The 25,278-nt window shown below is 42.9% G+C and overlaps 1 protein-coding gene across 4 annotated transcripts in view; it reads left to right on the top strand.

The window, feature by feature from the left end:
* The window catches only part of PLCB4 (phospholipase C beta 4), a 1,535,154-nt gene that overhangs the window by 491,229 nt on the left and 1,018,647 nt on the right, over positions 1-25,278 (top strand). For all 4 annotated transcript variants that reach the window (XM_069608295.1, XM_069608297.1, XM_069608296.1 and 1 more), the window contains exon 3: positions 9,450-9,516. The gene's annotated coding sequence lies outside the window, so the exon portion shown is untranslated. The remainder of the gene's footprint in view (positions 1-9,449; positions 9,517-25,278) is intronic.

Below are 25,278 nucleotides of genomic sequence, written 5' to 3' on the forward strand. Positions count from 1 at the left end.
TTTGGGGGCAGACTCAAACACTGCAGTACTTTGAATTGAAAGCAAATATATATTTTACAGAAACACTGATAATTCTTGGTAACCAGATGACAGAAATGTGAAATTTGGGGATCCTTAAAATGAAAACTTTGCCCACAATTCAAGCCCAAACTCCAATTTGTGTGATGTTCTGGGGCAAAACCCCGCTATTTATTGATACTATAGACTCTGTGTTGAAGCTAGAGACATGGGAATTTACTGGAGTATGTATGGACAGGCCGTGTATATGTGTATAATTTTTAATGAAAAACCAATGTTGCATAACCCACTAAAATCGAAAATAAGTTGCCATTTCTTTGCCCAAGCTCCTAGGAACGCCAGAGTCGGAACAGTGCCTACCTCATGTGATATATGATGTGTGTAGGTGATGTAAAAACAACTGTGTATTTGGGAAAATATGTATTTGGATCAAATATAGATTTGTGTGCAATCTGACAAGGGGGGGGCCCTCTGGCCATGAAATCTACCTCATCACTCTGACTCACAACTCAGTTCCCCCAATCAAGGGAGAAAGGAAAGCTTGGCCAATGATAAATTGAGAGAGGGGCTGGTTTAGTGATGCTGCGCACACACCCACTTTCTAAACACATAAAAGCAGACAGTGCAGGACAAGTGGAGATCCCTTTTTCACTTTCCGCGGGACGCTCTGCCGGGAGACTTCAGACTTCAATCCATCAATCTTAAGAGACCAAGACTTTACTTCAGAATTTGTAAAGAACAGGCCTTACCCACAAGCTGAGTTCTCTTCAGCAGGCCTCAAAATCATTTGCAGACTATTCACAGCCGGGCTGAGCCGTTGATTCTGGCCTGAAACCCTGCGCCAGAAAGATCCAGAAGCAGTGCTGTACCCAGAGAAAGCAGAGAACCACAGGCCGCTGTATCCGGCAGAGCGGAGCTGACCCAGGCACTGCGCGCAGAGACCGTCCGTGGCGAGGGAACCGCAGCCAATCATGACCCGATCCGTGGCGAGGTCCAGTCCTTTCAAAGCTAGGAGTGAGTACTTAGATCAGATTGTGACAGAAATAAGCTCTTAGTTAAAATAATTTAATCCAACTATTTTAATCTGATTAGAACTGTCTCCTAGAAATCGTGTCACCTGTCATTTTCAAAGCTGTCACCTGTCAATTTGAGTTACTTTAAATCCGAAAAACGACCTTTACAAAATTGTTCATATCTCTGGAACTTTCCTCTGACAGTTTAGAATCTCAGCTTTCCAACGAACCTAGAACCGACTTGTAATTTTGTAATCGCGATTCACGCACTCGCAAATTTTGCCGCAATTTGCGATTTGGCCTGATTTCTTTACCTCTAAAAAGATAGCAGCTTTTTGCTTTCCTTTGCTAAAAAAATGTTTGCTTCTTAATAACCATCCCTGAATCATTGCTAAAGTGAGCCTGAGCTCATCCCAAGTATCTCTCACTCACCCTGAACCTCCTAAAGGGAATTAAAAGCATTTTCAGCATATTTCTCACTTCATTGCCACCACATTCAAAGCACTTGGGCCTGTGTTTTAAAACTCATACCTGTTTTCTCTAAGCTTGCTGGGGTGGGAATTGAATTTCGTATTGTATTTGATTGCATTCCTGAGAACTGTGTGTGTTACTTCCATCTCCTTGCATTGTATATAGGGGGGGGGTGAATTGCCACCAGGGGAAAAGTGAACATATGATATCTTGTGAAACCATATTAGTTAGTTTCTGTACTGCATTTTCATTCAACATTGCATCCATTTCAAACCATAAAAGTATTTTCGCTGCCTTATCCATCCTACACCAACTCCTCATTGATTATAAAGAAGTGTGCTAGTGTCAGATTACCCATTGTTGATTAACATTATATTTATAAGGGCGATATTGATTATTAATTTATTATAAAAGCGTGGTATCTATATTTTGTTTTATTTCTCAAATAAACCTTTTAAACTTGCAAAACAGAACTACTTCTTGGCTCAGTGCGGTCAGGGGGATTCTAAGAGAGGGGTGTTATATAGGGGTAGTCATCCAGAACACATGAACTGGACATAAAGATATATCAATAAGGGTTTCCATTCAGTATCCCAGACTAGGCATTGACTTAGCTGTAGTGTTGAATTGAATCCTCTTACAAAACACAACTGTAAGGTTCCTTAAAAACCATCTCTGATTATTAGAGGGATAACTGTCCCACCGCTTGAATTGTAGTGTATAGCATTCATCAAAAAGAATTCCATGCTACTTTATGTACTCTGATCACAGGCACAGTCGTAAACTTTACAAGAAGCCTCAATTCAGATATCACTTGAGTAGCATTGGCCTATGTGTCAAACAGGCCCTTCAACTAAATTGCAGCACAAAGGGACTGTGAACACTCCCGGTTCTTTTGTTTCTTTTTGTAAAGCACGGGATGGTCAACAAACAGTCCACCGGTATTGTTACCTAGTAAATTAGCAACTGGCAAATGTCTGCAAAGTATTGTTGTTACTTTCTGAGAACTGCAGGAATGCAGAGACTATCTGGGGAAACCCTAACACCGGTTTAGTTTTCATCTGAATAAGCTAAAGCTTTATTGTAAAGCTTGGAGAGGAGAATTGTGGTTGTTTATGCTTCACATGTGTCCCTGTATTGTTAGTTAATCCGTGTTAACCCGACTGATCTAAGGACTATTCCACTGCCTTATTTCACTACTTAATGGGAATTACTTGCCTACTTATGTATATAATTATTGTACTTACCTAAATTTAGTCATTCAATATAACCAAGTGTTTTCTTTGGTTTCTGAAGGCCCAAATGACATCAGTTGGGACATCAGAAGTGTGCCATGGCTGCTTGGCTACAACTTCTCTAGGTATAGCTACTCTAGGTAAGCGGAGGACTTTCAAGGGTGACCAAAGCTGCTTAGGTTGGCCTCCAGAGGTGCTGAACACAGTGTCTGCAGAGATCATTTCTAAAAATTACAAAATTGCAAGGAATGGGACAGAGAAGTGCAGTGGGTTGTTGTGGATTTGGTTAAAGTTGCAATATTGTGGTGGCCATATCATGATCATCTGGTTGTTGATCTATGTGTGATTAGCTGGGTGACAGATGACGCTCCCATGTGAGGATGGACTTCCTTCTCTAAGGTCATTGGGTTAGAATGTCCTAAACCTGCACACCAGTCATTAAAAATGCCAGCAACATTGGAGATGTCTACGGCATTGTGGAGAATGAGTTCTTCTTATGCTAGTGCTTCGCTGCTCTAGGAATCACCCATTTTCATCCTCACTCCTTGCACAGTTATTGCTAGTGTGTTAGCATGTAGATGGTTCATTGGCAGGTGATTTGACCACAGGGAAAGCTTTAATTGACATTAGTACCCAGTGAGGTGGGTATGGGGGCCTCCCAGCCAATGAGGAGGCTCAGAGTGGGGTCCTTATCACACAGGGAAAGACCCTGCTCCAGACCTCCTCAGAGCGGAAGGCTGCCATCTTTTCCACATATCCACTCCCCTCCCTACACCAACCCCACTTACCTGCGCTGCTCTGTCCCTCACTAGTGATGGTAACAGTACTGTTCCCGACGCATCTCTGCTGTGCGTTCGGCACCATGGAAAGGGAGAAGGGACTACACTTAGTCCCTTCTCCCTTTCCATGGTGGCCATTTAGTTTTTTTACTTTATTCATAACTTTTTAATGGCCACAATGGAACAGGAGAAGGGACTATGTGTAGTCCCTTCTACCTGATACATGGTGGGCATTTGTTTTGCTTTTATTTTTCTCGAGTTCAGAAGTGGTTTGCACACCGTTTCTCAACTTGAGAGAATATATTATTATACCACAGTAAAATGTTCCGGGGAACTAATAGCAATAGAACCCTTGAAGAGGGGGGCATTATCGGTCGAGTAATGCCCCCAGGTCTAGGTTAAAGCCTGTGCTTAGCTCAGGCTTGTAACTATCGCCCCATGGGCATTACCCGACTGGTAATGCCCCCCTCCTTGGGTTATATTGCTTCATTAAAGCTCTGCTTAAAATGGTGATTGAAAACGAGGTTGGCTGTAACAAGCTAAATTTTACTGGGAGATATTAGTTTGTTACAATCCTAGGTGTTCAGTCATTACAGATGTACGCTACACTAGAGATGTCAGATTCATTGTGGGCTGAGTGTCACAGAGAAGAACAGGCCAGGCCATGTGGAATGTGCCACACACTATTTCCATGCGCCTTAACTAGAAACAGCTGCATGTTCGGGGTTGCCATTTTATGAGCTGCTACATTAATTTCAGGCATCTTGTTCAAAGTGCGTCTACAAACACAGCTGTTCTCAAAATGTTAAACAGAGATTTGTAAATGTGATCATGGTGATTGTTAACAGATGTCCACGTGCGCAGTAAATTAGAAAATGGTCTCTGAAGCCATTGCAGCCTTCCTTGTACTCAGCCACAACATCATATGTCACAAATGTCATGTATCCCCTTGTGGCAAATCACTTAGTGGTTTGTTCTTTTACGTTTATGTATGTGGATTTCTTGTAAAGTGCTTAATATTGTGCTGAAGTGAATTCTAAGCGCTGCAGGGAAAAAAAAAGAGGACGGCGAATAATAATGAGAGGATGAGGGGGAGAATGAATGGGATTAGGTTGGGAGAGAAATAAAGGGATGACAGTTAAAGGAAACAGGGTCTGACAGTGAGTTAGAGCTTAAACTGAGTATGGTGAAATTTGTATTAGAGTTGAAGGTCCCAGAGATGCAGGTCTCTCCCTCCTCAGTCACCCCTCCACCACAAAGTGTCTCACTAAAGCATACATGATGAGCCCAGAGCTATGGTAGGTTGGAGGGAGGGAAAGTTGGAAGCACTCTCAGTTGGACACATATATAATTCACTAGGTAGACAATCTTTTGGGTAGTTAGGAGAATGCCAAGGACATTCGAATTCAAGGGGTATAACGTCCTTTCATCGTGGGATAAAAGGATGCTGTTTTTTTCTCTTTCAATGTGAAAACTCATCGAATTTTGTAGGGGTGTTAAAAAATATATACATGTGGTGTGGGTGTTTAGGAATAGTTAAATCATTAAAGGGGATGGGGTGTTGGGGGAAACGCCCCTTAATAAATAAAAAACAATGTGTTTTCTCGTTGAAATATCCAGGGAGAAAAACCTATCGTTGTTTCATCCCGCGATGAAATAACATGGAACCGTTAATGGGAGATCGCCACCCTGGGGTGATGAAGAACAGGCCTCAGTACATTCCTAATGCATGATACACCAAGCTGAGATTTCAGGGCTCGAGGCCTGGCACTGGGCTGCAAGGGTAGCTGTTCTATACAGGCTTCAATGGGGTGTCCTACTTGCATCAGACAATTCACAGCACAATGCAAACAACTTGATTGAACACCAAGGGCCTGTGAAAATATTGAGACTGGCAAACATTGATTTTGTTTGCCTTCCTTCTTGAATTCAGTAGTTTTCTTATAAGGCATTCTTTATCATCTGTCAGATGATGGCGGCAAACTGGTTAGGGAGAGCAGAAAAATGGCTTGAGATTGGTTGAGTTCTAAAGGTAGTTCAGATGGTCTGGTTGACTTGAACAGGGTGGAACGGCTCAATTCACAGCTCCCAGTAGTTCAAAGGTGGAAGCACAGAGTTCCTGACAGTCTTGGCTCTCAGGTTGCTTGCAATCCCTATCCAATCATACAAGGATAAGATTTAGTCCTTGTCCTCAGGCTCCCACCACGGGGCGATGGCATCCACATCCAGGAGTCCTTCAACACTGTGAGCTACTGGACAGCAGTGTGGCTGGCAGTGTTGCATGTCATGCCCAAACAGCAAGTCACCCCCAAAGTTCCTGCGGATGGTTAGGGGCAGAGCTTGCCTCTGCCTAGGACACTCAATCTTCAACTCTGACAGGGGGCTTTGGAGAATCAACTCTCCCAACAGAGGTCCAGAAAATTCTTCCTTCTATTTTTGCTCCAAAGAGAATCTAAGAAAGAGTGGGAGACCCATTCTTTTAAAGGCAAGTGTCTGCTTCAGGGGTCCAATCCATGTCCTTGGAATAAGGGGTCTGTGCCTTGTGACATTAAATCCAAAGTGATTTGTGCTACAGGAATTGGAAGGGACGGGGATGAAAGAAAAAGACAAAGAGAAAAAAGATGGTGGAACCTTCCTCCAGCTATAAGAATCGCTTTCTGTCTACACTAACCCTGCCCCCTTTCCTTCTCAATAGAATCAAAGGCCCTTTTGGTATGCAGCACCCTGGTGTGAGGATACGCCTTTTGTAAATGGGTTTACCATTTGATTCCAGTTCCCAGGACAGCTTCTTGTGGAACAAAGAGAGGCAAACCCCATGGCTACAGTCTGGCTGTACGCAGTCAGCCAGCCTTGCTGGGGTGAATACACATAATACTTTCCTAGCTGAGTTGGGCTCACATGGCTAATGCATGTGTGATAACAATTTGATGTGGCTGCTAATCATTATGAGAAATTCCATCCACCATATCTCACATCATGTATGGACCATATTTCAAGTTGAACATGCTACCAGGACAGTAGACTCATAATTGTGGGGTTTTGGAACAGCAGCTATCAAATGTGCATTCCCGACCCCTGCCCTGTGCCACTGTAAAGCAGGTGCAGAAAATCAGTATATTGATTCAGCACGGCACAGGTGTTCACCATGCTTTCATTGGAGTTTATGAAGGGCAGGTTTGATTGGCAGATTCTCCTTCCTGAGGTGGGATTGCCCTTATCATGTTATTAATTTGATAAAAATCAAAAAAATGAAGAGATTTTTATGCTTCTTGTGAGTGGCCAGTTAGGACGTGTTTGAGTTAAATAACCATGCTTTTGAAGGCCATCCATCAATTCACAGGTACCTGGTCAAAATGTCTATGTTTAATTCATAATGTCCTCTGGCAGCACAGCATGCAGGATGTTACTGCAGTCCAGCATAAAGAAGATCACGTTTCCTCTCATGGTAGCCCAGTCTCCTTAGGAAATACATTACTTTTTTTTATGACAAATTCTGTACAGTGACTACGTGTTGACATTTGTATCTAACAACTACCAGCTGCCACAAAGGGTCTCTGAATAATTATGTATCACGATCTGACAGATACAACAGGTATAGGGACAATATATAGGAATGATTGAATAGGGGAAATGGAAATTCTTCCACTGGTTAAGATGATGAGCAGTTTTCCAGAAGCCCTAAAAAAACTGTATGTGTACATTAAGCATGGGGTTGCTGACGGTACTCTTGTTCAAAAGAGAATTGCCTAGCATTTCGGTGCTGGACTGCCCTTCTGGGTGGGACAAAGACTGATATGCAAATGGATATTTCTCCTCTGTGAAGGGTGCAGTGATCTAAAACGTGGTTGTAGACCCTCCTGAGAGGAAGAAATTCCATAGCGCAGGGTGTTTGACCTAAGTTCGTTCTCAGTAGAGGGGCTCCCAAACACTTTTGAAATGCATGCTCAATACTATTGTTCTGTGATCAATGTTATTGGATGCCACAGCGAGACCTGGTGATACCCAGGCATAGTTTACAGTTATCCACAGATCTCTGGATGCCGCCTTAGACGTCTCATAGTGCCAACTCTGTTCTTAGGGGTGGTTTTAAGCCATATTCAGGGGGTTAGAGTAGGCTGTCTTACTCCAGATGGGTCTGTAGTGGAGAAATAGAAGACTGATAGGTAGTACTTTAGAAGTAAATACTAGTATGTGGGTAGTTGGCTGTTAAGGTATCATATATTCTTTATTTCAACCTATCTGGAACTGTATGTTTTTCTAATGGTCAATAATCGTAATGTGAAAGCATGTGTCCTTGCATCTGTAGGTTTAAGGGTCTTGGAATTCGTGTACATTGGGTTGGGTAGGGTGGAGCACACAATCTAGGGAGGCCTCTGTCTCCGGTGTTGTGGGAAGGGCTGGGAAGGGTCAGCAAATTTGAACAGGCGTCCGCCTTAACGCACACAGGTGGGATAAATATGTGTGGCCCACCTGCTTGTGCAACAATGTAATTTATGTAGACTATTGACATATGCTCACATAGGCGCTGTCAAGAATTCAGTGAGTTAAAAAGAAGCACTCATTCTGTGGAAGATTCCAGAGCCTCGCATTACTCACATGGATGCAGGTCTCCAGCTGTTGGTGTTGCACAGAGTCCCAGCTGCCTCTGTTTGTCTAGTCTATTTTGAAGGTGTTAGTAAGAAAATGTAGCAATCTCTGAATTCATTTCTGCAAATAGAATACGCCACATGAACCAAGTCACATTTGCCACAACGCCCCTCAGTAGCCATCAGTGGCCGTTCTCATCCAGTTCAGAGCCACATGAGCAAAGCATTGTGGATATGTAAACTGGCTCACATGCAAGCCATTAGCTCTTGAAATGGGCTTTATCTTGCAGGGCAGTGCTATTTTATGCATAGCTTCTTCAACCCATGACAGACAGTTCCCGAGGCTGCAGACACAGGGTCACCCTTACTAGGGATCATCATTGCACTGTAGTCTGACAGCCCTGCGGCTGAAGCGTTGAGGCGAGTCAGCAAGCTATGGGCATCACTTTGTGTAGGAAAGTGTTCTTTACTGCACTATAACTGAGAGTAAGCAGCTAAGAAGACTATGAAATAAAATCAATTTTTACATGCTATGAGGTCTGCAACAATTGGCTGTCCGGATGTTTTGGACTACAGGTTCCGTCAGCCTTAGCTAGCACAGTCAACAGGTGGGGATCATGGATTTTAAGGTCAAAAACATCTGGAGAATCACAGGTTTCAGTCCTTACCCCTTTGCAAATGATTGCATGGTCAGTGCAATGACTTGTGGGCCTGATCACGTGTTGGGCGTTAAGGGTCGGCCATATCACGAGTCTCGTGTGTTTACCCTCAGGTCAGAGCTGGGAGTATACACACTGAGACAATGCCCATTTTCATAGAAATTACTGCTGGCGATATTACTACGCGGTGATTGTGCCGAAAATTCCCCATTGGGTCCAATGCAATGGACGCAACAGGGAATGGAGACTTACAGTTAGCGCCCAACCCGTGATCCAGCACGAAATACCGCCAGAGGGATGGCTACTAACGCTAATAAAGTTGGGGGTATCCCACCTTGGATACCGCCCAAGTCGTAATCAGGCCCACTGCAAAGTTGAGTGTTGCCGCTCTAGATCTCTGGCAATGGAGAAATGTGCTGCAATTTACGCCCTCTGTTGGTGGTTCCTGTGGGTAATCGTATGCACTTGAAAACAGCGGCCACTATTCGGTATGGTGCAGACATGTTCGGCCCTTTACTCAAATGATATTCCTTGTTATACACACGATTCAGGCAAGGCCCCCCTTTTCGTGTGTCTGTTGCTGACGCCCCATAGCCCTATTAAAGGTTCCCAAAGAAGGCGCACGCCCGAGTGCATTTCACCAGATGTCATGCAAACATTCACGTTCTTTTCCTTTGTTCTTTCACAGAAGCAAGAGTTTCCGAGTCCATCTCGCCAATTAGAACACTCGCATTTGGTCAGTCGTGTGCTGCTTGGTAAGTGCTATTTTAAATACTGCAAGTTAACGCTAAACTCAGTTTGTAAATGAAAAAAATGAAAATAATAAATTGAAACATGAACATAATTACTTTGATATAATAACCGCTGGCCGTGGCTGTATCTGTCTCCATCTGGACTAGTGTATACTCCATTTGCTGCAGCGTCGGTTGTCGAGCGCATGGTTAGGATTTGTGGGAGATAAGCCGTTAGGAATAGCCAGTGGGCAGTAACGCGGGGCCGGCAGCTCATAAATTACAGTAACAGGACGCGGCGCAATACGGCAATCGGGCCCACTTTATGAGTACATCACTCTTAGCTGCTGTCTCCCACCTGCAGGCTGGACGAGGAGCAGCCGCCACGCCAGCGCCCTTTTCCACACAGCCCCACGTGTTAATCGTAATAAAGTGTATTCTACGACACACCTCATCTATTCCATTCGTATCGTTTTGAAATATCGCGTATCTCTTTATTCCAGAACTAAACGTTTTAGTTGAACCCTTAGCCTTGTTTCTCAGGAGGAAGACGTTTCCGTTCTACATTAACGTGTACACCCTTCAATAATTTCTCTGCTGGCACGCATGGACGCCATTTATTCTTTCATTTGTTTGTTTACTGGATGAAGATTTAGGAAGCACGTGTCATGTGTTGATATGTTCCAGGTGAGAGTTGTCACAGATTGACCTCTGTGGACTGCAGTCTCTTGAACATCATTTATTTTTAGAACGCCTGGTGGAATCCTAGCTTTTGGATTTGTATTAATAATAACACGATGCAGGTAATCTCTCTTAGAAATGGTAGTCTGATAACCGGGTCCCCCTTTCATTACATTACATCCCCAAAGCATAGTGTACCCTGTGATGTGCTGTATCAGTATTCTACTTTGCGACCCCCTGATCTCCAGTGGCACAGAGCAGGGTCAGAGGCTACAGTCACCCTGTTTGACTGCTGCTGTGACAGCAAAGTCACCTCAGTGCAGAGGTTGCATTTAAGTCTAGAACTCTGTTACCAAAGCATCATAATTTTGATAAATGACCCACCTAGTGGCAGGATAATCTAGAAATATAATCCATACCTACCATGGCATGGGGGTTGGTAGTTCACATCATTATTAAAGCCACTTCTGATTTTTTAGCACACCAGTGGCATCCCTGTGAGCTCATACATCCATGGAAGGGTATGTGGATGTCATGCACCTGCCTGTCTCTATTACAGTGAATGAGAGAAAAGGCAGGATGCATGCCTCTGTTGACTCCCTGGAAGGAAAGGCAACTCTTCTCTTGTCAGACCTGGAATCTGCCAGTTCCAAACACCCGAGAGGCTGAAATCAAAGAGCCAATTCTATAGCAAAGGCCTGCTTCACACTATGGGGTTGCACACCAGAGACTTTATAGCTGCATGCTGGGAATGGGACAGAGTTGGGGCAGAGTTAGGGCAATCACAGAGTCCAAGTGGGTTTGAAGAAGAATTCCACCATCTTACTTTTCTGTGTTTTCTTTTCTTCTTCTGGTTCCTTCCACTTCCTGTGGAAAAAGGTATTCTTGGTATGACATCAGATGGCAAGGGGCACGTACCACAAGGGCATGGTTTGGACCTCTTAAAGCTGGCTTGCTTTCGTCCAAACCCATATAGAATTTTTCCAATAAAAGAGGGGGCCTCTCACTCATTCTTTGATTCACATTTGGACCTTCATGACCATCAGGAACAATTTGTTTTCACCCTTTTGGGAGGGCATCCTTTCCAAAGCCCTCGGCCATTGAGGTAAAGACAGAGTGCCCCAAGGCACAGGCAGGCTCTTCTCCTTCCCACTCCCATGGAACATTGGGGTTGACTCTTGCTGAACACCAAGACATACCACGCTACTAGCAAACCTCCCGAGGCTTGGAGAGCATTGACTGAAAAGGACTTACATTGTCCTGAAGATCCCTGCAATATGGCTCACAGTGGAGTCGGTGCAGAGTCTCGAGAGTCTCTGTCACTCTGGTTCAAGTTTCCTGGAGCTGCTGACTAGTGGACTGTCTTTTGTCCTCTTTCTATTTTCATCATCTGTGTGAGGGGTGTGGAGCTCATAAAACCCCCTGCAACCCACGGAGTGGCGCGGAGTCGGTGCAGAGTCTCGTGAGTCTCTATCACTCTGGTTCAAGTTTCCTGGAGCTGCTGACTAGTGGACTGTCTTTTGTCCTCTTTCTATTTTCATCATCTGTGTGAGGGGTGTGGAGCTCATAAACCCCCTGCAACCTGCGGAGCGACGCAGAGTCAGTGCAGAGTCTCATGAGTCTCTGGAGGCTCACGAGGCTTGCTAGGCACCATTCAATTTCCCCAACTCCTTTTCCAGCATGAATCGTGAAAAGTTCCCCCAGCGAAAAATCCATCATCTGCTGACGCAGCTACAACTGCGACGCACCAAGCGAGGAGGGTCTGAAAAGTTGCCTGACATCATGAGCCGGCCAGAAGCGGCCATTGAGGCTCTCCAAGTAAGAAATGCATTGTGTAATTCTTCCCCTGCTCCTCGTATAATTTCCCTACCACGAGAACTAATACATAAAAATAGCTTAACTGAATCCGACATCTCTGATAATGCGGGCGACTGCCCACATATGCCACACAACACTCCCCATGTATCCCAAACACATCTTACCCCAAAAATCTGTGAGCCGATGTGTCCTAATGAGTGATTATCTGTGGGACTGGGGTTGTCGAGTGCCGCAGGGGCTGGTGCTGCTGCTGCGACCGGCTGGTGTGATGGAGCGGAATCGGGGGTCCGCTCCTTCCCTGAATCAAGCGCGTGGGGGAGGGTGGACGTGTCCCTCGCAGCGTTTGAAGTAGTCGATATGGCGGCTTTCCTGCTGCAGCTTCGATTGTTGGCTGCGCATGCCGCGCAGTCGTCCAGTCGCGTTGCTGGGCTGGAGCGTGGGGTGTCGGTGCCCATGGTGAGGCGTTTGACCTCTGAGAGCACCGGTGCATGGATGGAATGCACAATGGTTTCCCGAGGGGGCCCCGTGAGCGCTCTCAAATACCGAGGACCAAATACAGCCGTCCCCACGCTTGTCCCAGAGCTGTCTGAATATGACAAGGAGGCCACTAAGGATCTGTTAGGGGAGCAAGTGCTGGATGCAAATTCTGAAATGAAAAATGCCTCATTAGAAGTTCCAGTTAAACACAAAGTGGACTTGTGCCAAGACGAGATGATGAGCGTGAGTTCGCTAGAGAACGCAGATCCCTCACCCCCCCACAAAGAATAACACACTGAGGGAAACTCCACAGTCTCCCGCCAAAAGGCGAAATTCCTTGGCCATTGTGAATAAACTGTTGCTAGACCTAACGGAATTGAATGGATCGTTAACTTCAAAACCTTCCTCCGCCAGTGAGCTGAAATCTGACATGGAGGAATGCAAGAATGAGCCCTGGAGACCACAGCAATTACCTTTGTTTCCAGTTAAAGAATCTACTCCGTGGAACTACTGGCCAGTGGGTTCCAGAAAAAGAAGACGTGTTGCTTCAAGCACATCACCTCCCTTCGAATGCTCACAGAACAGAGCCAGGTCATGCAATAAAATTTCTCCCCCAAAATCAGTGCCTAATAACCAAGGTGTGAGTCCTCCATCCAAGGCTCCTGTAATGTTGAGCACAGATGCGAGGTCAGAGTCATCTACCAATGACGAATCCACAGTGAATTCGCCAGAGAAACAACGGAATGAATCAAAACCAAAACGGATGCTTCATAGAGCCTCTTCAAACCAAATCATGAGAGATGCTCATGTCCAGAAACTAATTAAGGAAGCGCTAAATGACTTAAGACCCTTTGTCATGTCCTCACTGACAATAGTGATGGCTCCTATGCTCAAGATGTACGAGCAAATCAATGAAAATATAAAAGATCTTTCAACCTTGTCTGCCCTGCTGAACTCTAAAATGCCTTCTGTCGATCCCCAAGGAGCTCTGTCATCTGCCAAAGTATGAGAAAATATCCAAAGAATAGATCAGTCACTGAAGGACTTAGTAGATCAAAAGTGTGTCAACACTGAGGACAAGATAGTATTGGCTGAGGTGACAAAAGAAGCCTTGGGATTGTTGAAACAAAATCAAAAGTCGAGAAGAGACGAAGTAGAATTAGCTGCACTCCCTATCTCACACTTGCCATTGAAAGTAGCACCAAACAAAAAGCTATTTGAGGATAGGCTAAGTCAACAGCCGGAGAGACCTACTGCAAGTTCCATATCAGCAATGCCCGTACAAATAGGCAAGGAAGTGGTGCAAGCATGGCCAGAGGAAGTGCAAGTTTTTGCTTTGATCAACCTGGAAGATCCCTGTTCTACACTGGCCCATCGGCCACCCCCCTCTGGCCTTCCCCCACTTCCCTGATTGATGACCGCAGTTCACAGGCCGCACTGCCAAACCTAAGTAACCTCAACCATCATGAAAAGAAGAAGTCCGCAGAGGGCTCCAGTGACGTACCACAATCTACCTCATCTAATGCTGATGGCATTATTGGGTCAGGTGAAGCCATTCCGCAGGGCGCACAGCCTAAACCAATTTCTCCTGACCAATGTGAAAAGGAAAAGATCTCAGGCACCCCCAAGGAAACAATCATGATCGATAAGCTTACATCAATCTCAAAAAATGGAGTTGGCTGTCATGGATCAAGCACTGAAAGCTTATCCGAGCAAAATACAAGTAAGGACAAAATGTATGATATATTTCAAAAGCCGAAGATGTCCGACTTAAATCAAGCTCAGGAAAAAAAATCAAAAAATCAAAAGTGTAAAAGGAAACGAAACAACTTGGGATCAAGAAAATTTCTTCGAAATTTGAAGGCAGTAAATGTCATCGTTAATACAGAGCAGAGCATTGAAAACCATAAGGAAGACATTCCAAAATGAAATGAAAAGACATCCATCAAAGAAACAATTAAGGTGGATGAAAGTGTGGAAAATTCACAGAGCAAACCTCTCAATTTATCCACATATGAAGAAGATTCTTGCTATGAAGATAATGATGAGCAAACAGCAAACCTAATGTAGCACAGACTGATGATAAGCAAACGGCAAAACCTAATGAAGATTCGACAAAATGTGGAAGAATCTGTCAACTGGTTCTGCCCATGGATGACACTAAAGCACCAAATACAACACAGCCAGAAGAGCATGGATGAGAAAAGAAAGCGGCAAGGAGCATTAAGTGGTTTGGCAAAAACTCTACATGACAGAAACTCCTCAAGAACCTCATTAGATGAAGTGAATGTGAAGGATACCATGGAAATTCACGGGTTCAATATTCCATTCTGTTCCTCTTCTAGACAATCCTGCCCGAGGGATCTCACACTAAAAACAACTTTTGCCAGAAACGATGGAACACAAAGATGCTCAAATCAAAAAAAAAGTCCACGTGTTCAGAAACATAAAAAATCTGGAAGATATGTCCTGATTCTTGAACAAATTTTGGACACAAAGGATGGCCTAACGTTAAATAAAAACAACATATTACGCCTATTGCATCACGTGTCTGGTCTTCGCTCCATAGAATCAAATCACATCCAAACTGTTGAGTTTGTCAATGATCAACAGAGTGACAAGGTCAGGCTTCATATAGACTCTAGACTAATATGTGACCTCCTTTTGAATGCGATCCACTTCCTGCTGTCTTTAGGGTTTGACATTCATGAAGAAGGTGTGGCATTACTGCCAGCCGCAATATCTGAAGAGTCAGTAAGAGAGGGTGAAGAAGCAGACAAAAATCAAGCAAAAATTGTTCAGAGGACTGTGGCTTCCCATGTATCGAGGGTGATGGAACATATAGCCACTCAGATTGATGGACATCAGCCTGAAGCAGATAAACGCGCCAAAGTCAAACATGCTTCACACGCGGTGAACAAATAAAAATCATGATAAATGGAAATGTCAATACTCCGAGAAATGAAAACAGTACAGCACAAGCCGCAGCGGATCCAATTAAGAACACAAACTGGAATTGACTGGTTGGTGTTTTGGGTGGTAATTCAAGCTAATGCAAACAAGGGCCATTTGGCTCCACTATAAACACCTTATCTTGGAAAACTAGAAGATTCGTACACCCGTTCAGGGAAACAAAAAGTTGGAGTGATGATTTAACCGTCATCTGTTTTCAGGAAACATGGATGGCCAACGGCCCAATTTCCAATGATTATGAGCTGGCTATAAATCCAGCTATAACAAGATCTAAGGGGCGTCCGTCTGCTGGTCTTCTGACTATGATCAGGAAAAACTCTTGTTGGAAACTGGTAAAATCATCAAACCACCACAAAAATGAGACAAACAACATTATTAATCAAATCCGCATCATCAATATTTACTGGCATCATAAAATCGCTGGAAGATTCAAATTTATAAAAATGGTGTGTGACTTAATTGATGAAATAAATAGTGTCCACCAAAAACCAAACATTGTCTGTTGTGGTGATCTCAATCTAGATTGTCTGAATGAGACTAAAAATATGTCCGGACTACAAAATCCACTACAAGAATTGCCAAAATATGGTGTTCTGATCTTGAGGAAAGAAACGTAACCATCGTGAACGGAAACATCACAGGTGACATTCCTCCAGGGAAAACTTGGAGAAGCATGAAGCAGTCGTCAACTATAGATTACTTCTTCATATCAGATAATCTACAACAACGAGCCGTGTCACTGCAAATTACAGCTGACACAAACAGTGATCACAGCCAATTTAAATTATCACTCCAGATATCAAATATCATTAAGCCTCAGCAATGGAACAATCAAGTCACAGTAGAACCTAATAGAACTCTGCTAAGAATTAAGCCTCAGGAAGTTAAGATCCTAACAGAATTATACGATCAGTATGTAACTGATGTGACACATAAGAAAGTAGAATATACCTGCCTCCTACACCAGTTCATGATCACAGACAATGGAGCTAAAAGACCATCTTTCCAACCTAACCACCATTTTGATGAACAAGTCCTTTAAAGAAAACAACAACTTCGAAAAGAACTAAGGCAACACAAAAACCTCAATGTTGAACAACAAAAGCAGGCAAATAAAATCAGCAAACAAAAGTACAAAAATTGGCAAATTTCCCATAAAGCAATCGTGTACCAACATGACAGTGAATCGATGCTTGCCAGCCTTAATAATAAGAACTGTTCTGAGTTCTGGAAGCTGATAAACAACATCGATTATTGCCAAGATGAAATCCAAGCAAACATGGTGAGTGAAAGTGAGTGGATCAAACACTACCACACAGTGTATGAGAAAAAAAGTAACACCATTGACCCACCACTACCACGGCTTGCAAAATGGGACCTTCACTTTGAGAGAGAGGACATCTTGCTGAGCATCCAACGAAGCTCCTCTTCAAGGGCCCCTGGACCCGATGGTCTAAAAAACTTTATAATCAAACAAAACCCTAAAGAGTGGGCCGACTTCCTAGTAAAATTGTTCTCTTCAATTGCCAAAAAAGGGACAATTCCTACAAGCTGGAAAACAGTGATTGTTATTCCAATCTTCAAAAAAGGCAACAGCGCTGAACCAAAAAAACTATAGGCCAATTGCCTTATTAGATGTTCTGGGAAAAATCTTTGCCACCCAACTACAGAAACAACTTCTCAAGTGGATCCAAGATTCAAATCATTTGGATTGCCGACAATCAGGCTTCGTTAAAGGTGTAGGCTGTGACCTAAATCATCTTCTGTTGAATATACTTAAAATGGTTGCAATAAAAAGGAACAAAAAGAGCTACCTTGCATTTGTGGAACTGTCACAAGCTTTCGACAGTATTGATAGGGAAATGCTTTGGAAAAAAATGTACGATTGGAAGTGCCCAAATAGCCTATTATTAGCAATAACAGCTTTGCACACCAATACCGAGATAAAAATAAGTATGGATAAAAGGGGCACTTTATCCAATCCAATAAAAACCCATCGAGGAGTAAAACAAGGTTGCCCTCTTGCCTCGATTATTTTCAACCCATTCATTTCAGACTTGGGTGACGCTTATGAAAATGCAAACATATTCCCTCCAAAAGTCAACGGAAAGGAAGTCAACTCGATACTGTGCGCGGATGATCCAGTCCTTTTGGACCATACTTCAATAGGTCTGCAACGCAAACTCTGCACCCTAGACCATTACATCCAACAAAATGGTCTGAATGTGAACACACAAAAATCAGAAATACTAAATCTCCAAGACCTGCAAAAGAACATAGAACTTGTCGGAAAAAAAAGGTTCACTTGGAAACTGGGTGACGGAAAGATTGAGCTAACAAAACAATCGATGTATCTAGGCATGCTGCTGAGCTATAGTATCAATGATGCTCCATGGGTTGAAAATGTAAAGGGCAAATGAAAGCAACTGACAGCGCAAGCCTGCATTGTGAACATGAAATATGGTAAACACTCATTAAAACCTGCCCTGACCTTCTATAAAATGAAGGTCATTCCGGCCTTAAATCCATGGAGCTGATTGCGCTTTTGGATGTCCTGCAGGTGTGTGGGCCTCACTGGAACACTCTTTTTGGTCCAAAGTGCTGCGATTACCCTTAGGCGTGCGTACCGCCTGCATAAGACATGAGCGCAGACTTCTATCCATTAATGGAAGGATATCGTGGAACACGCTAAACGAATAGCGCAAACCAACTGCAGAGAAGCCGCAGCCACAATATAACATCTTAAAAGATCTATCTAAGGGTCATTGTGATACTGTCCTGTCATTATGGGCACAACGCTGTGAAAAAATCTTAAGCGACATAGGAGCGGATAGAAGCCTGCTACTAGATAACCCAAATAAGGTTAAATCAATGCTTTGGACCCAAGACTGGATAGACACTGGTGACTCGTAAAAAAAACAGAATTATGAAGCTGATACCTATTGAAGAGAGAAAATTTAATGAGATTCAGCCGTACCTACAAAAATTTCCAGAGAAAAATCATAGAGCGATCTTCATGAAATATTGCCTAAATCAATTTCACACTCAGGAAAATTTGAGTATACGGGAAGCAGTAGGCTCAAGATCTCTATCATGTCGACTCTGTGGAGAAGATATTGAAACTTTGAAACATTTAACATTAATATGTTCCAACCTGAGACAAGAATGCACAAAGCACTTGTGAAGGTTTATATTGGCAAAACCATCTTTGTCCATTGATGAGTGGTGGAGTCAATCCTTTCAAGACTCGGACCGCAGTTTAACAATCGAGCTAACGTTCTTCTTGGAATCAATGGAGAAATAACTGTTAAAGGCAGAAGCTAACCTAGAATCCTAATAGTTAAAACAACTGGATATTGTTTAGGCACTGGCTGTATGATGTAAATTCTGCCTAAACTAGTCCGTCGTTTCTGCCTAATTCCAAAATAATGCCTTGTACCTTCCCTTTGCTCATTCCCGGCGGAAGTCTTTCTATATCTTAAACTTGCTTGTTAGGCTTTGGCCTTTTGTATACATCTTTCTTCTTTTTTAAAGGTTTGTAACAAACCAATAAAAAATATATATATAAATAAATAACTATGGCTCACATCATCTTGAGAGCCAGACTAGCCAGGATCCCTTTTGTCGCTGTCAAACTGAGTCAAGTACTTTTGAACCACGTTTGATACTTTAAAACCAACGGGACCTCGCAGTGTTGTCTTTGTCACTCACTTGAGCTTTGAACTATTGCTGTTTCAATCTGTTAAACTGGCTCTCCACCACATTGGACCAAGTAAAGCATGTCACGTGTTTGGCTAGAAGATGTAGCTTGCTACTACAGATTACTTTGAAATGCTGACTCTTCGAACATCTCAATGGACCATCAGGATCGCAGCTTTAAACCACTGGACTTCGACTCAAGCCTCTGGAGCATCACTTCACTTGTTCAACCCTAAACAGCAGTTGCCAATGTCTTTAGCCAACTCAAACTTGGAACCGACCCCGGTAAGCCATCCAAATTGCATTGCTCGAACGCCACCTCCAAACTGCTCTGAACAGCTGCTTTGAACTGACTTGATGCCAGCTCACCACTTGAACAAGTACAACTCGCCACACCTGAACCCAGTTCAAACCGCATCTGCAGCATCTTGAAGCCTAGTCCAACACTGTGAAACCACCTAACATTGGAATCAGGTACTTTTAAGCGGTCCTCGTTTTGGGCGTTAGAGTCAGGTTAAGTGCACCTTCTCCATCAAGAAATATCCTTTTGAACAACATTGTTGCATGCATTGCCGGCTTTCCTCCCGGACAAAGTATCCAGAGTGCTTATACATTTCTGTTGTACATCTTCTTTATTCTTTTACAGGAGTGTGGTGTTAATACTCTCTTTAATATTTAGTTGTATGATTAATTTGTTTAATAAAAGTATATATTTCTTATCAAACTTTGATTGGACATGCTTATATTTTTGAACTTTTGTACTATTGCAGTCTGTGTTGCTTCTTTCTTGCCTTCATATGCCTTCTAAGTGTATAGCCTTCCCTCAGCCCATATTACCACAAGAGGCAAATTAGTTTTATTTCTTGGCTGTGCCGGTTCTACCTTTCTGATTGGGTTCAAGGTTGGTTTGTAGAATGTGGGCACTGAGTAGGTTGTTTAGCCACAACTCATCCATATACTCCTGCAGGGCCGAAATCATTTCATCACACAGAAATTGCTGGAGATTGGTGAATTGTAATACAAATGCTCAAAGCAATGCCAGACGAATCCCATTTCGGAACTAGTGTGGGTGAACTATTTTCTGTAAGTGTATGCTGTTACTGTTACTAAGGATGTCCCTATCCTGATAGCTGGATATTGGACATTCGATTTTCAACAGCATGACATTGAAATCTTGATCAATAAGGCAAGTAGGTCTCGAGCACCTGGACCAAATGTGCTGTCCAACATTGTTCTGAAGTGGGATCCTCCTATGTGGGCTGGAATTTTGTTCACGCTCTTTAGGGCATTGTTGGCTGAACAAAGGTTCCCTATACACTGGAAAGAGACTATCATTGTGCCCATATTCCAGAAGGAAGACAAAACAGATCTGCGTAATTCTAGACCAATAGAACTCCTAGATGCTGATTCGAAAATATTTGTTTCCTTGGTTTCAGAAGAATTGAAAATGTGGGTGCGCTCCAGTAAGATTTAAAAAGAAAAACAGGTATGTTTCCGCATGTGGTGGAAACACATTGGTAGGCATTGTTGTTGATTATCTCCAAATACACTCCTGGCAATCCAAGTCCCTTGGATTTTTCTAGCGAGCCTGGATCTTTCACTTGCCTTTGTTACAGTAAACCGTGGAATTTTATGGATTAGGTTAGCTGCATGGGGTATACCTACAAGGTTACTGAATGCTCTGATACTCCTCCATTCGGATACTGTGCTGAAGTTGCGACTTAATGTAACTGGAAAATTATGTTGTGCAATTCCCACTCATCATGGACTTAGACAGGGCTTCAAATTGGCCCCGCTCCTTTTTAACATGTACCTCTCTGATTTGGGGGAAGAGTTACAAAGCGCCCATTTCGTGCCACCAAAAATAAATGGACAGTTTCTTTTCTGGATGACGTATGCAGACAACATTGTTCTACTTGACTGTACAAGAATGGTTTTGCAGCATCTGCTGGCAACTTTTGAGAGCTGCACAAGGCAAAACGAGCTAGTGCTTAAACCCCAAAAGATTAAGGTACTGAAGTCCACAGCAGGTAGGCATAATATCAGACATAGTTGGATGATTGCCGGACATAAGGTAGCTAACTAAGGAGATTAAATATTTGGGATGAGACTATATGTTCAGCCCAATAAATATACCTTAACTGAATATGTGAAAGAAAAGGCCAGTTTTAAAATTGTATGATGTGAAAATGATTCCCTCCATTTATTTTGGAATGGAAATGTATCATCATTTATATACATACCTATGACTTCACAGCAGTTTTGGGAAGCACTTCTAGGACTACTCAAGACAATGGTTGCAATTAGGCACAAGCTGGGTATAGTCTACATAAACATTGAGAGTGTTGCAGAAAAGTCTTCTAGTGTGTAAAGAAATTCTAGAGCCACCCAAATATTCATTCTGCAAACCTTTAAAAGCAGAGAACAATGCATATGAACACCATTGCCTCAAATTATGTAAAGAAGAAAGGCTATTATTTTAATGTTGCCTTGAGTAATCTAAGTGGCAACTGTGGAGGTTGGATTGGTGCCAGACCTGTGAGGCTGTGGGTAAATCTAAGAGATTCCCTGATCTTGTATTGGAGAATTGGGGGAAGCGGCCCCTTACTTAAGAAGGTTCACCAATTGAAAGATTGGTAGAGCAATTTTGCATTTTCGATTAAATGTTTTACTCACAAGGGAGGTTGAAGTATTTTGGGGAGAGGGAATCTGAGTGTTCCCTCTGTAGACATTGTGGCAAAGAGGTTGAAAGCCTTAAGCACATAACAATCTATTGCAAATGGCTGATTTCCCACCACAAGAAGAGGTTTGAATGATTTGTGAGGGATTTCAGATTACATTTGCAAGATGTATTTATTTATGGAACAGTCTTGTAAATTCCACCCCAGCTGCTTTCAGAAACACAGTTGATCAGATCCTAATGGGTGTAACACTTATTTGGTCTGTTTAAACCTGTTTTCAGATCTGTTTAATTGCTTACACGCGTCAGACTGATTTTATAATGAAGACATAGGTGTGTGTGATCTTGTTTTCATTTTTTTAATAGTTTAAAGGTATGAGTATTTAGTCTAACGATGTTATAGTTACTAGAACCTGTTTAATTGTTAGGAATTGTTTCTGATTTGTAAGTAAAGAATATGATGAATGGCTGTCAAGATGGAATATTTGTGCAAGGTTTTCAAATGTAAACCATGTATACAATAGATAACAAACATAAAAACAATCATCACACAAACCACCAGATGGTAATTATATGGTGTAGCTCAATTGCATTTCTGAAACTCTATACGCTGGGCTACAGTGAAAGGTAAGATGCAGGAGATCAGAAAACACAAATGTGCCTTCCTGTATGTAAGAATTATGCAATCAAATAATCTTAGCATCATTTTGGCTCAGTGAGGCTGTACCTTCTCTGAAGACAAGTAGGTGCTGCACTCAACTTGTGTTTAAAAGTTACTTATTTGACCAAAGTGATCAGACTCGCAGCATATATGTTCCTCATCATTGTATTGATATATTTAAAGCACTTGGCTCTGTTTCCTACAGAAAAAGTCACGTGTGTGGATCTCTGTGCCATATGCATTGGCCTTGGATTTCCTCCACTTGGAATTCTTCAGGGCCTGGGTGAATGAGGAAAGGCTTATCTGGAAAGTATTGGTTTTTGGAGGTTTGCTAATTCCTTTGTGTTCATAATCAGACACTGGCCAGATTCCTTAGCTCCTGTTCCAGATTTTCCAGGACCAACGATCTAGAGGGAATTTGATTGTTGTGTGTATGTGTGCATCCCTTTGCACCCCTGTTGTGCCACTGTAGGCAGATACAAAGAAGCCTTTCCTCCGACTGCCTTAATTGCAATTGTAAAAAAATATGAGCATCCGTGATTGAGCAATATGAGCATCATATTTATGCCGAGGCATAACTCTGGGAAACCACCCATGGGTTGTATGTCCACTCGATCCGGCTCTTAATTGAGATTCTCATGCATCGTTTTCCTGATGATAGAGATAGATCAGTAAATATCCTGGGCCAGGGAGGGTTCAGAAACCCAACATCCACCAAGACCTCGACAATCGTCACTGCAAATATGCAGACTAACTGTGCTGATCTGAACAGTGTACACATGCACGTGGCACAGATAAACATTTGCGCCTGACATTCCAAAAAACGACCAATTAATTTTCACAAGTTACGCCTGGTCCTTTCTGGTGCAGAAATCAGGGCAACATAAATTAAAATGAGCCCATTCCTAGGTGAATGGTAGTTGGGATCCTTTCCAGCATTCGCAGTCCCCATACTGTTATTGGAGAAACTCAAGGCTACTCATGTTCAGTATTCCCATGTGGGAGTCCTTCATTGGTGCGGTTACTCCTGTGACTCTAGGAATGGGACTAGGACTACTATATTTCACAACTACAAAAATGCCTGATTTCACTGTGATGCAAAACCACTCCATCTGATCACTTAGTTCTTCTCAGGACTTCTGTTGATTGACGTTCTCTAAGAAGGAGCTTTCCAGGGAAGATGTAACCTTGCCATGGACTAATCCCAATGGAACAATATGGATAAAGGGGACCCATGCCTGCTAGTCCCAATGGACCGCTTGGCTGCATTTAAAATGATCAACCATCACACCCTACTCAACCTCCTTGATGTTGAACATCCTCTCTATCTGTCAGACACCAGGCTGTCCATATGGGATCCCTCTGAATGCTTCATAACCTGGAGAGTGCTTGAGGGTTCCATTCCCTCCCTAGTCATCCTTAGCCTCTGTATGGAACTGCTGGGATCACTCTTAGGTGTCACAAACATCATAATACACCAGTAAGCAGATGATATACAATGGTACCTAAAGGTCAAGGGCCCACAAGATTGTGATAACCTTCACTCAGTTTTGTAACCATTCAAATGTGGATGGCAAGTGCATATGTAAAGCTTAACCCCAACATTACTGAATTCATCCTCCTGAGTCATCCGAGCAGGAACCCACTTAAAGTTGACTGGATGAAATTCATTGGCCATGGACTTGGAGGATGAACCCTCCCTTCACCCACTCAGCAAAATCCCCAGGCTTCATTTTGCATAGTCATTTATCATTCCAACAACACATTGGGAAAAAGGCTCCAATCGCTTGATATCAGCCCTCTCTACTCCACAAGATAATTCCCTTCTTCCCACCCTACTACTTCTTAATGATGGTGCAGGCACTAGTGCACTTAAATACTGATGGGGATAATGCCATCCTCACAGGGCTCCTAGTTTTGTGCCTGTATCCCCTCAAAAAGGCCCACCATGTAGTGGTTTGCCTTATCACAGACTCAAGGAAATGTGGCCGCATTGTCCCCACCTTGTGAAAATTAAATGTAGACTATGTTTGGATTTAAAGAAGCTAATATGCAGCTTTGAATGTGTTGCAGAAAAATAGTTTATACATTTCAATGAAATGCACTGGAAAAACGTTATTATTTTGTATATTAAGATGATTAATAACATGCAACTTCTTGTTCACGTGTGTTACACACCAGCAATGCACAAATTAAACATTCTACAACAAACAGTTCCTTGCCAATTATTCTCTGTAAAATGTTACCGAAAACGAGTTAACAAGCAAGAAATTAGAAAAGCTTTTGATGGTTTTAATTAACTGCTACACTGACTGCTGAAATTCTGGCCTTTGCTGGCTCAAGCAGCAGGCATTGTGACATCACAACTGAAGTGTAATTAAGCTTTAAGCACCCTTGTAATTATGTGTGTATTCCAGGTGCTGGGGACCCAGAGGGAAGGGATGGTATTTTGTACTGGACATCTATCATAGAAGTCCAGTAAAAACAACAGCCCTCTCCTAAGACCCCCCCTCCCCTCCCAACGCCACTGAAGGGGAGCTGATTCTGGCTGGTGCGGAGGGGCTGTTTAACAAAGGCATTTTTAAAATGCCACTGTTGTACAACCTTCCTCCCCCCCACTCACCAAAACCAGCTCTTGGGCCCAGCACAAACACACATACTCACTCTAAACACCATTCATTTCCCATGCAGCATGCATTCGCTCATTCACACAAGCACCCATCATCATACACTCACTGATAACACATGCATATATGTATCCATATAATTAAAATAAACTTATCTTCTGCCTAATTCA

The sequence above is a fragment of the Ambystoma mexicanum genome, chromosome 4q (assembly GCF_040938575.1).
Source record: "Ambystoma mexicanum isolate Mex_15411 chromosome 4q, UKY_AmexF1_1, whole genome shotgun sequence".
NCBI lineage: Eukaryota > Metazoa > Chordata > Amphibia > Caudata > Ambystomatidae > Ambystoma > Ambystoma mexicanum.